General features: G+C 46.6%; 1 long non-coding RNA gene across 2 annotated transcripts; it reads left to right on the forward strand.

Annotated features, from left to right (window-relative positions):
- Positions 1–1,531: 1,531 nt before the first annotated feature.
- Positions 1,532–5,338, forward strand: LOC102017480. 2 transcript variants are annotated; one of them, XR_264332.2, is made up of 5 exons: positions 1,532–1,910; positions 2,085–2,120; positions 4,620–4,835; positions 4,932–5,057; positions 5,149–5,338. It is a non-coding gene; the product is annotated as an uncharacterized LOC102017480 (long non-coding RNA). The 2 variants fall into 2 exon arrangements; XR_001231587.1 differs by lacking the exon at positions 4,620–4,835.
- Positions 5,339–8,159: the final 2,821 nt, after the last annotated feature.

Raw genomic sequence — 8,159 nt, forward strand, 5'->3', positions numbered from 1 at the left:
CAACTGTCCAAACTTTCATCTAACAGAATAAAACAAGCTTTACCCTCTCCAAGAACTGCAGACCAAAGCCACCCTCTGCTGTTTCACAGATGTGACCCAGAACCGAAAGGGCTATTGGGTCTATGCCTTGGACTGAGGATAGGGACACGCACATATACGCACATACACATTCCCAGCCCACACCCATTTCTGTAGACATCAAAACCTGTGCTCTTCTTTGCCCTCAGTCTCCACAACTGTGACACAAAGAACTTGAAGGTAAAAGTCAGGGGTTGGGGGTATAGCTCAGAGGCACAGTGCCTTGTTTGGCAAGCACAAGGTCTTGAGTTCAATTTCTGGTACTAAACAAAAGAAAAAAAAGAAGGTAAATGTCTAAGGATAGTTGAGGTGCAAAACTCTATGATTCGTGTAAAAAACAGAAAGGTAATGGTTGTAGGCCAACCTATAATCTGAAGGTTCAGAATGGACTTGACTTATTTCATGGTATCATGATATTTAGAAGAAACCTCCATCCTGTGTGTCCTGGATCCTGCTCATGGCCCAGACAAACACTTGGAGGAGCAGCTCCAGGCTGCTGAAAGGCAGAAAACCTCTGTGACCAATGACAGTCTGGAAATTCAAGGACAAATATTTTTCACCTGAGCCATCCAATTACCATGGCATGTGATCAAATTGCCACTTGGGCCTACAGTTCCAATTTCCAGTGTCCCCAACTCTTTACAAGCAAGGGCATTAGCTTCCCATAACAGCTCTAAATAAGATAATTTAATCTTGAAAACAAGTGCTATGAAAATACAGGAAACCACATCTAATTGAAGTTATGAAAACAGGGAAGGGTATGGATGACAACCTGCCCCCGAGTTTCTTATAGCCACATCCCAGGATGTAAATGTGGAGGTGTTTGTAAGCTGAGCGCCCTTAAAACAACCTGGCTTATGGGCAACATCTGGCTATAGATTCAAGGCTGGAAATGAGCAGGGGCTTCCAGGTCCAACTCTGATCCAAACTAACAGAATGACCCTTGACCTGCCTGACAGGAAGAAGGGGGGCCTCATCCTTACTGTAGGGCTATTATACCACATGATACCCTCCAGCCCTAAAACTTGGGCTGCTTGGTAAGCAGAAACCAAAGATACAGCAAAGTAAGAGAACAAAAATAAGAACCTGAAGCCAGGGGTGATGGCACATACCTGAAACCCAACCCTTGAAAGGCTGAGGCAGGAGGATGAAGAATTCAAGGCCAGCCTGAGTTACATAGTGAGTTCAAGGCCAGCCTTGGCTGCACTAGCACCTGCTACAGGGCTACAAGACAAAGGCAAAGCAGGGTGTTAAGTGTCACACAACAGAAGTGAGAGAGACAGGCAGTAGAAAACTGGGACCAGAAGAACGTCTAGATGAATGGCTCACGTAAGCAGCCTTTTTAGCGGGAAGAAGAAAGAACCTGCACAACCCCAGCTCAGCTTTGGCCCCCTGCAGGTGAACGAACATTCACTCAAGACAGATGTCACAATGAGGCACTCCATCTGCAGCCGGGATGGGCTGCAGTCCATCTCCGATACTGCAGGTTCTCTGCTAAATCAATCAAGGGCACAGAATGTGTTTTGTCATCAAGAATCAGGAATGAGAGCGGAGGTCAGGGAAGTCGAGACAACCGGGTGCTTCGCTGAGCTATTGTTTTCCATGCAGGGAGACCAGCCAGCTCCCCTCCTTCCCAGAGAAATCTGTGCTTAGCTTAAAAGAAACCAAAATAGATACAAAGTACTTTGCTTTTGTCTGAGCATTATTACTCTGTTTTTAGCAAAATCCAAGCCACCCTCCTCTGCAGGTCAGATGATCTGTTGACAGGGAAGTGAGAGAGCGGGGGCGCGTCTCAGCCTCACCCTCACCTTCAGTCCAGGCTCCTGGGCAGGGTAAGTCTGCCTCCCTCTCTTCTTCTCATCCCTCTAAAAATACAGTGACATTCATGTATGTGATTTCCACCTTCCTGAGAGTTCTTCCTAATTTATTTTATTTTACCATGAGTGTGTAGATGTTGATATGCAGAAGTAAAGTCCATCAAGTTTTTTTGTTTGTTTGTTTTCCAGTACCTGGAATTGAACTCATGACCTTGCACTTGCCAGGTAGGTGCAGTGCCACTGAGCTAAATTACCAGCCCCCTAGTCCATCCAGTTTTAAAGCGGGGCTACCCACTACATAGTATGGGAATCAGAGTGAGAAGTGCTTCATGCTGGATACACTTCACCCGCTACCCACATTTCTTCCTTCAGAACTGAGTGTTTTCTTCATAGTCTGGTTTCAAAGAGCTAGGGCAAGATAGAGCGAAGAAGGTAATGCATGAAGGCAAGGGAGCAGAAGTGAATCCTTAGCAAAAATTGGACCTGGTTCCACCCTAACCCTCCCATCCTGACGGTTCTTACCCATGGGGGTGTTGGAGAGGGCAGGGAATAGGCTCTCTGGGGAGCTGTGAGCTTGAAGCAAGGAGCTGCAAAAGAAGGTGCCCCAGGCCTGGCTTCCATCCTGGGCATCCTGACTAGGTCTAGGGTCTCATCTCTAAGATGTTGCTAGACCAGACGCCATTGTCCACAGCTCTTAGGAATTCTTTGTGGAGAAAGGACAAAGGCCAGCATCTTTGCCAGTTCATAAATGCCATTAGGTGAAGCTCCTCCCTCCCCAGGACTCTAGAGATGCAGTCGCAAAGACATAGACAGGATCTATGCCCTCACAGACACTGTGTAAAGAAAAAAGAGAAGGTTTTATGATTGAGACTATATTGAGGAAATCCGTTATCCAATAAAAACATCCAAACTGAATTTTTATAACCTTTTATTTTAATAATATTGCCTACAATAAGATTATGCCTTTATGAAAATACAAACAATATAACCAACTGTCTCCTTTTAAACTCATTTGTTATTTTATGTAATATTTACATAGCATCAGTGATTCTTGGGCTCCGTGCTGAACACGAGGTCTTGGGGCAAGGCTCACCCAGTGGTTGTCTACACCATTTACAGGGAGATTAGAGAAATACACCTGTAGGTAAAATACTAAACCTGAACTTGGCATGGTGGCATATACCTGTAAATCCCAGCTACTGAGACTGAGGGAGACTGAAGTAGGAGGATTACAAGTTCAAGTCCAGCTTGGGCAACTTAGTGATTGGGAGGGTTGTTTTGTTTTGCAGTGCTGGGGATGGAACCTAGGGCCTTGCACTTGCTAGCAAACACTCACCACCAAGCTGCACTCCAGCCCCAGGACTAAGTACAAATTCCCACTCTGGTATATTGCCCTGAGACCCTGGGAGAGGAGCTAGACTGTAAAATTTTGACTGAGTACTCTTAATAAGGGGTGGAAGTGTAGCTCAGTGATTTAGTACTTGCCTAGCATGATCAGGGCCCTGGGTTCAATCCCCAGTAGGCCCCCCACACACACACAGGACACCAATCATATTGAATTAAAAGCCGTCCTTGCCAGGCATGGTGACGCATGCCTGTAATCCCAGCACTCAGGAGGCTGAGGCAGGAGGATCACTGAGAGTTATAAACCAGCCTGGGCTACAAAGTGAGCTCAAGGCCAGCCTGAACTGCATATCAAGACCCTGTCTCAAAAAGACAAAAAAAAAAAAAAAAGAACAAGATGTTAAAAAAACAAAAACAAAACACCCTTAATCATCTTATCTTAGGACCAGGAATATAGCTCAGCAGCATAAGTGCCTGCCTGGCAAATGCAAGGTCCTGAGTTTGATTCCTGGTGCCAAAGAAAAAAAAAGGAAATCATCTTAACTTCTATCTTATTTATATATACAAAGACCTAATTTCCAAATAAGGTCTCACATTCACAGGCACCAGGGCTTAGGGCTTGGGCTATGTTTCTAGGAGCTATGACCTGACTCACAACAAATAAAAGATATGGGTTATTTTTGGTTTTGGTTTGGTGGAAGTGTGCTGGGGATGGAACCAGGTCCTTGTGCTTGCTAGGTAAGTGCTTTCCCACTAAGCTATACCCCCAACCCCTTTTTAGCAGTTCCTGAGATACCACCAGATGCTTTCCTAAAGATCATTTCAATTTGCAATCCAACCAGTGTAACAGTCCAATGTTACCCACCTTCCTTACTCTGAGCACCAGTATTTAATTTCTTCCTTAGTTTTATTATCTGGATTTTTGCAAATTGGATAAAGGAACAATAGCATCTTGGTTTTGTTTTGTGACAAACATATTCCTCAGGAAAAAGACTCAGAAAATGCACAAAGAGCTCAGGACTCACATCATCTGTCATGGCTAAAGGAAGGTGAAGTCCGGACAAAGGGCTGGGGATGGAGCACTGGGAAGAAGCATGCCAAGCTTTCCAGCAATAGGGGGTGTTGTGGGGGCAACAAATGGCCATCACATGAGCAGGAGCTTAGGAACAGTAGACTTGCAGTAGTTAGATGCCTGGATCACAGGTTTCCTCTTGCAGAAGGCAAATATCACAAAAGAAAAAGAAAAAAAAAGTAAAGAGGACAAAAATTTCCACATATTTCCCCTAAAATTGATGCTTCTAGCAAGGAGGAAGCCATTGGCTTTCTGCAGACGGCCCAGATGCCAAGGCTGAGTCGTGTCTGGTTTGCCTATCACCACAGCAGGTTGGGACCGATGGCCACAGGGGATGAGCACACCAGCAGGCACCAAGGAAGCCATCAGCAGAGCAGCTCCACAAGGGCATCAACGCCGGGTGCCAGTGCGGTCAGATTGCTGATGCTTAGGCTGGATCCCCGCCCCTATGAATTATGCATGCCAGCTGCCTTACCCTACACCATTCATTCTAAGGTAGATATCTGTCAGCTGGGAAGAAATTTGTAAGTGTAATTTGTATTCTCAATTTTTGTCATAGTTGTGGTCATTATTTCCCCCCCATAACTCTCTGTCCTCCTCCCATATTTTCCCTCCTTCAGTTTTTAATCAGAGGGAGCTGTCAAGAGTGAATTTGAAGTCCTGCCTTCTTCCCTCAGAATGGGCTCCCTCGTGGCGATGAGGACTGGCAAGGAGTGCAGCCTCACATCCCCATGTTTATGTTTACAGTACGTATTTTTATTACCTTTGAGTGAAAGTGATTACTATAGTTATATCCTTTTTATATCAACCTATTCCTTTCATTTATTTTGAGTACAGTTTGAATTTCTACACCTCTTTCTTTTCCTGCTCCTGAAAGAAGTGGGGAGGAACAGCAGGAAGATGAAGATTCTTTTCCCCATGGCAGTGCCCTGGCTGCTTGCACAACATCCCTGCCTTCCTCTTCTGCTGCCATCACTGACTACCCCAGCCGTACTCCCATAAACAATAAAGGTTTATCCAGCTCCTGGTTCTGATGCTGGGAGGTTCATAATGGGGCAGCTGCATCAAGAGCGGTTATTGCTGCTAGTAGGACTCTGCAGAGCCCTTAGGTGGGGCAGGGCATCACTTGGTGATGCAGAGCAAGTGTGATAGCTCGGGGGTCTTTTCCTGTTCTTATAAAGCCACTACTGTCACCATGGAGGCCCACCTTCTGCCCCCTCTAACCTCCCAAAGGCCCCACCCCCAAGTACCATTAACATAGGATCATGGCAATTAAGTTTCCAACACCTGAGTTCTAAGTTTGCTGAGGTGCAGCGAACATGTGAACCACAGAAATCCCCAAAAAGACAGTCACTCTTCTGCTCCCATGGAGTGTATAAAGCATCCCCATCTTCTCCGCCTCTGAAGTAAGTCTGAAGAAGGCTTTTTCAGAGAACCCCACCTATAACCCAAGTAAAATTATAGAAAGAGCATGAAATAGAAACAAGAAGAAAAAGCACCTAGTGGCCAAGCTGAGTTCCACTGGAGTGGAAGTTGGTCTTGTTGTGCACTGTTGGTGATGAAACCCAGGGCCTCATGCATGCTAGGCAAATGCTTCACCACTGAGCCACACCCCAGCCCCTGAGGGTCTTTCTGATAGTAGAGAAGGCCTGGGTTCTAGGAGAACTCAGAAATTTCCAGAAGCAGAAACAGCATCGTCGACCTAAAACTGTCTAATGCTGTCGGCATCATCAAGGGTCAAAGCCCACAAGTTTCCTGCTCAGAGGACGGCCCTGAGCCTCCTCTTCCCTTAGCTTTTCAGTATGGCCACATGGGCATAAGATAGTCCCACAGCACTGGGTCCCTTCTCAGTGGTCACTAGATCCAGTTGGAAGATTGAGTTTCTCAGGAGCCGATTCACCATTCGAAAGACAAGGTGGACCTTACCACCCTCCTTTGTCCCTGACCCCATCCCATCTGTGGCCTGGGGAGGAGGTATTGAGCCATTCCTTTGGCAGAGAGGGCCAGAGTGGGGCCTTCCCAAGGAGACAGGGCCTGCTGCAGTGAAGTTTGCCAACTCACAAGTCCTGCACAGCTAGCAAGTTAATTTTACCTCTGTGTGAGTCTTGGTTTTCTCACCTGTACGTTCATGAAGTGATTGCCCTTAGCATTTGTTGGTGAGAATGCAGTGAGGCAGTGCACAGTAAGAACTTTGTTAAGTGATTCTTTTCAAGTTTGAATCAGATTATGGACCCTTGGGGCTCAAAAACCTCCCATCTCTCTCAGGATGATCCTGGGTGTCTTACCATCACCCCCAAAGCCTATAGGAGCTGACCCTGTTACCTCTCTGACCTTGTTTTCTACCACTGACCCCACCTAGTTGTAGCCACTCAGAGCTCTGTGTCCCTCAAGCCAAGATCCCTCTCACTCCTAAACCTTTGCTGTTGCTCTTCCCACTGCCTGGAATGAGCTTCTCCCAGACACCCCCACACCCATTCTCTCACCTTCTTGAGGTCCCTGCTCATGTCACAACTCAGAAAAACCTTCCCTGACCATCCTCCAAAGAATCACTTTGGCAACCAGGCACAGTGGCACAGGGCTATAACCCAGCTGCTGGGGAGGCTGAGGCAGAAGAATGACTGTGAAATCTAGCCACACTAGGTAATTTAGTTAGACACTGTCTCAAATAACATGAAAAGAACTAGAAGTGTAGATCAGAGGTTGAGCACTTGCCTAGTATTCCTGAGGCTCTAGGTTCAATCTTCAGTACTAAAAAAAAAGATAAAAAGAAAAAGAGAAAGGAAGGAAGGGAAGGAGAGGAAGGGAAAGAGGGATAGAAGAAGAGAGAGGCAGGAAGGGAAAAAGAACTCCTTTGATCCCCTCCATCCCCTCATCCTGCTTTATTTCTCTTTACTGCCTTCATTGTCACTTGGCATATCTCATACTTACTATATATCTGTTCTAGAAAGTAAGCCAGTAAGAATAGGAGCTTGGTGTGTCCTAGTCTGCTATAGTCTTTATGCCTGTCACAAAAGAAAATCAAGTCACCAAGACAATACCCTTAAAAGAAACTTCTAGAACTGGATGGTCCCATGTGTTTGGGAGACACGTGTGCCTCACATGGGGACCCAGTGGTCCATAAACTGTATAGGTTTATGGCTAAAGGAAGTGGAAGAGATTTGACTGGGAGAGTCAGAGAGGCTGGAGAGCTGGCCTGAGCTTCTAACTGTTTGGAGCTAAGAATGGGCAGGTGGATGGAGTGGGCTGTGCTGGAAAAGCTGGGTCTGAGGATCCTGGGGAAAAGCAGGACTAGGTGACAAAGCAGTTGGGACCAAGTGAAAAAGTGGGGCACAGTATTGAGGAACTGTTTGGGAGGGACCAAGGAAGCACAGGTCACAGACATTGGCTGTCCTTTATGGGTCCCTGAAGCAGAGACTGTCCCTTGGAAGGTACCTAGGGCAGGGACTCAAGCTACAGAGGCTGGAAGAGCAACAAGGGCCTCCCCTGATCACCTCAAATTTGTAAGAGGCTCCTTGGGAACAGAGAGCAACGCAAATTGTGATGGTTCACTTTAGGTGTCAGCTTGGCTGGATTAGATAACACCTCAAAGACAGGGAGAATCTGGGAGGGCATTTCCAGGAAGCTGGCATGAGTTGGTGGGCTCAGAGAGGAAGACAGCCCTCAAGACAAGCAACACATCTACTCAGTGGGGATCCTGGAGAAAATAAAAAGGCCCTGGGAAGAATTTACTTTCTCTGTCCTAGAGCTTGAGCACCACTTCTCCCTGTGGACAGAACTCCAGGCTCTCTGGCCTCAGGACTCCAGGACTTGTACTGGCAGTCCGGGGCTTCCTAGGTTTTCAGCCCCAG

The sequence above is a fragment of the Chinchilla lanigera genome, unplaced genomic scaffold (genome assembly GCF_000276665.1).
Source record: "Chinchilla lanigera isolate Chin_1 unplaced genomic scaffold, ChiLan1.0 scaffold00105, whole genome shotgun sequence".
Lineage (NCBI taxonomy): Eukaryota > Metazoa > Chordata > Mammalia > Rodentia > Chinchillidae > Chinchilla > Chinchilla lanigera.